The sequence below is a fragment of the Triticum aestivum genome, chromosome 7B (assembly GCF_018294505.1).
Source record: "Triticum aestivum cultivar Chinese Spring chromosome 7B, IWGSC CS RefSeq v2.1, whole genome shotgun sequence".
Taxonomy (NCBI): Eukaryota; Viridiplantae; Streptophyta; class Magnoliopsida; order Poales; family Poaceae; genus Triticum; species Triticum aestivum.
In genome coordinates this window covers 646,473,247-646,478,042 of record NC_057813.1, presented here as the reverse complement: position 1 = coordinate 646,478,042, position 4,796 = coordinate 646,473,247, and the positions used below count along the sequence as shown (strand labels likewise).

The window sequence follows — 4,796 nt, the reverse complement described above, 5'->3', positions numbered from 1 at the left end:
TACCCTATACACAAATTGTGTTAGACATGGCATCACATACATCATATATTCCTGCGTAAATGAAAGACAACATATAACTTACTTTTTGTTGGTCTGAAATTATTACCCAGCCTTCACCATCATATACATTGACATCTTTGAAGAGTAATGAGCAAAACCAGTCCCAAGAATCATTGTTTTCTTTCTCAACCACGGCCCAAGCAATTGGATACATTTGGCTATTTGCATCTCTTCCCAAAGCACATAACAACTCTCCATTTGCTGCTCCTTTGGAGGAGCACCCATCCAAACCAATGTCTTTTCTACAGCCTGATATGAAACCTTGCTTTAAAGCATTCAAACACACATAAATTCTTTGAAAGGTTGGAATTGCACAAGATCAAGCTTAACCACAACAGTGCTACCAGGATTGCTCCTAAGCAACTCTTCTTGATAGTCAAATATCCTAGTGTATTGTTCCTTCGTTGCATCAAACATTTTCTTTATCACCATTCCCTTAGCTCTCTTCACCTGAGAAGTACTAACTTCTGCAAACATGTCTTCCCTGATGTGTGCTTTCAGGTTTGCAATATTCCACATTGGATTAGCACTGATAACACCTTCATACTTAGCTGCAATCCTAGCAGCAGTAACAAGCTTGTTGTCTTTTCTAGAGGGGCATTGATGAACATCATTTATACTAGTAATCTGCCAACTAGTAGATTTACTAGTTAGACTAGCCAAACAATACCAATTACATGTCTTCCAGTCACAAGTTGCCCTACACCTATGAGAATCATTCTTTCTGAATTTTATGAACTTTTTTTTTCTTAAGTCTATATTTAATAACTGCCTGCCTAAACTCTTCTTTTGAACCAAATTTCATGCATAACACAAACTTGGGCACCTCCTCACTGTCCCTGAACCTTGGGAAATCATCTTGTTTGTTTCTTGTATCACCATCTTCATCAAAAGAGTCATCAAACTTAGTTGAATCCTCATAGGGTGTATCATTGCCATCTTTCTCTCCCCTATTATCTTCTCCAATAGTTTTTGTCGAGCCAACTCTAGGATGTAGAAGATATACATCATCAAGCACTTGTATCTGGCCTTGCTTCATCTTCTTCTTGTACTCTACATATTTCTTGTTTATCTCAATTCCTTCTTCATCTTCTTCCGAAGGACTCTCATCTCCAAGAACATAGTCACTGTCTTCTTCATTTGTATCATCTTCGGCTGCCGGTGCGGATGCCTGTACCACTTCTGTTGTTACTTTCTTCATCGAGACAATCTGTCCCTGCTCATTTTCCACCTCTTCTACATCTGATGGCAGAGCGCGTGCCAATATATGATATTCGGCAATGTTCTCTACATATACTTCAGCTACTCCTCCCTCTTCAATTGCAGAAACCATGCTCAAACAGGACGCATCATCATGCAACAAACCAAGCCCATCATGTAGTTCTTTCTCAGGATATAGCCAGTGGAACTGCACTTCATCATCCTTCAAATCCTCCCAATGATCTTCCTTTAAGCCACCAACTATCTCTGGAAGTGACACTTTGTCTCGCTCCAAATGCAACATTCCCACAACGCCATCAGCATAGTGTACATACTGGCCATCGTTCACAAAGTGCCCACCAAAATGAAAGCGTATAGGAAGAAAGTCCAAAGGATCCATCTCACGTCCCTACATTAAGCAAATCGAAAATCAACCTAGTAATCCACAAACTGGCCATCTACTACAACTAACCGACCACAGATCAAAAATCAACCTAGTAATCCACTGACTCCAGCCGCCACTCTACACTAGCCGGAGCTCCGCAGCAGCATAAGATAGCAGATCTTTGGTGCGCCGCAGCCGCCGACCACCGACCGCCGCCGACCGCCGCCTGCGTCGCCACAGCCGCCGCTAGAGCTAGCTAGGGTTCGGGCACGGGCCGAAGAAGGGGATCGAATGGCCCGTCAAACCGGTTCGGTCGAGTCCTTTAGCTGATTGGACAGAGATAGAGAGAGTTGCGCCACGTTGGCAAAGACTTATCAAACCCGGGCTGAGTCAGCAGCGAAACCGCGTCGGGTCTGCGGAGCGACGAAATATGACTGGTTTGGAGAGTTTGTGGTGCAACCTGTCCAGTTTTAGAGTTGAGGGACCAAAAGTGGCCGGATCGAAGAATAGAGGGACGAAAAATGGACTTTTCTCTATTTTGAAACATCTTTCCCGCCACCCACATCGTTCAACGACCTTCGTTGATTCGATATTAACACTAAACATGGTTAGCAATTAGCTTGTTCAACATTTACTATCCAATTATTATTGTCCCTCAACTATTACTATTCGACTATTTACTCCCATAATTATTAATATCCAGTTATTGCCCATATAATAATAATTATTACTAGTACTACCAATTATTACTGTCCCGTAATTATCAATATCTAATTATCTTCAAATCATGTGTATATCGCTCCATTACATAATTAACCATATGCTAAGTATTATCATAAATAGCTGCTCACAAGCACTGCATGTGATTCCATACTAGTGAACCAAAGGGGCAGACGTCTAATCGATCTTGGCCATTAAACCATGCATGTCGATCCAATGATGTAGATTGCTAGTACAATGTTAAGCGCTTAGTTAGTATCATATCTACCAATGTCAGCGCTAGCCATGCAATTAACTCATAATTACTATCCTACCTAGTATATTAACATGCAATTAATATCGTATCTAATATAAACATAGTAGTATTTTCTAGAACTACTTGTCTTTTTCGCAAACACTTACCATCTGTGTACAGCAAAACCCTGAAATTTCCCGGGCTGGGATGATCTCAATCTGATCCCTTCAACCTTATCCGTTTCTGCCCGTTACACCGGACCAAAATAAAGGGCGACGAGTCCCCCCAAAATGTTTCTCCTGCACTCGAAGTCTCGACCCCGCGGCGGCTACGTACATACCTTGCCACCGATGGCAGCCGTGCTCGCGAGCAGCATCAAGGATGATGCGCAACCCACGCGGACCGTGTGCCTGGCGCTCAAGATCGACGACACAGAGCGCCACCCCGCCGTGGCGAGGGCCGGCGGGGACGGCAACCAGGACTACATCCCGGCGAGGAGCTTCACCGTGCTGGGCTATGAGTGGCAGATCGACTACGACCCGAACGGCCACCACGGCACCACCCCAACCACGTCGAACGCTACGTGAAGCTCCGTGTCAGGCTCGCCCGCACTCCCTCCCCGGGCGCCGGCGCCGTCACGGCGTCCTTCACCCTCTGCCTGGTGGATCCGAGCGGGGAGCTCAGGCCGATGCCGGAGGTGGCTGCTGTGTGCCCCAGGTTCAGGCAGGGGGACTCCAAGGAGGTTATGCTCGTGTCCCGGGCCTTGCTGGAGGCCTCGGGCCACCTCGGCCGCGATGGCAATTGCTTCGTGCAGTGCAAGATCGAGCTCTCCCGTGGCGAAAGAGCCGGCTTCCCTCCCCGCGACCTGGGCCAGGACCTCGGCGACCTGCTGAGGAGCCAGAACGGCGCGGACGTCACCTTCGTCGTTGGCGCCGCGACCTTCCGCGCTCACAGGTTGCTGCTGACTGCTCGGTCGCCAGTCTTCGCGGCGGAGCTTGAAGCCCGACAGACGAGACGCATAGGATCAAAGACATGGACGCGGACACCTTCCGGGCCCTGCTACTCTTCATCTACATGGACACGCTGCCGCCGCAGCTGGAGCACATGGACCGCTGGCTGGGTGTTGACGTATAATGTGTTGCCTAGTCTCTTTCATCAGATCGATCTTTTGGTTGCATTAGTTAGAGCATGCACTTCTACATGGTATCAGAGCCAAGAGGTTTTGAGTTCAAAACCTGGCTGGCGCAATTAAATTGCAGCCCACTTTCAGTCCACGTTTAGGCCTGAGGGAGCCACACGTGAGGAGGAGTGTTGACGTGTGCTGCCTAGTCTCTTCCATCAGATCGTCTTTTGGTTGCATTGGCTAGAGCATGCACTTCTAGATGGTATCAGAGCCAAGAGGTTTTGAATTCAAAACCCGGCTGGCGCAATTAAATTGCAGCCCACTTTCGGTCCACGTTTAGGCCTGAGGGAGCCACACATGAGGGGGAGTGTTGACGTGTGCTGCCTAGTCTCTTCCATCAGATCGGTCTTTTGGTTGCATTGGCTAGAGCATGCACTTCTACACTGGGGACCTGGAAGGAGGACCAGGAGGCGGTGTTGATGGCGCGCCGCCTGCTGGACGCCGCCGACCGGTACGGCGTGGAGCGGCTCAAGGTCATCTGCGAGAAGAAGGCATGCGTGAGGGGCGGTGTGGGCACGGTCGCGGCGGACCTGGTCCTTGCGGAGCAGCGCGGGTACAGAAAGCTCAAGGCTAGGTGCATTGCGTTCCTGGTGGCCAGCCCGGCGGACCTGCACGCGGTGGCGGCGGCCGGAGGTTTCAAGCTTCTCGAGGCGAGCTGCCCCTCGCTTTTGACACAGATTGTCACTGCTGTCGCAGTGAGGAGCTGCCAGCTGCTGGGGCTTGGGAGGAGGTAAACGATAGTCAACAGTATGAGGTGCAAATTTTTCATGAACTTGAGGAATCTGTTTTTCTGGGTCGTGTAATAAGAGGATTCATGTCACTGTCCTAGCTGCTCCAGTGCTAAACCGCTAGCTATATTTCGAATATCTAAACAGTATTGTAAATTTTATTTGATTTGAGTTGCTACAGTCTATTGTTAATTAACTCCTTTATATACTTCTACCAGTTAGCGTGCACATGCAATGCACGTGTTCCTTACAAAAAATAATATTTTCATCCTAAATATTCAAAAT

At 48.0% G+C, this 4,796-nt stretch overlaps 1 pseudogene; it reads left to right on the top strand.

Annotated features, from left to right (window-relative positions):
• Window positions 1-2,950: 2,950 nt before the first annotated feature.
• LOC123158345 (BTB/POZ and MATH domain-containing protein 1-like) lies at window positions 2,951-4,517 on the top strand (annotated as a pseudogene).
• Window positions 4,518-4,796: the final 279 nt, after the last annotated feature.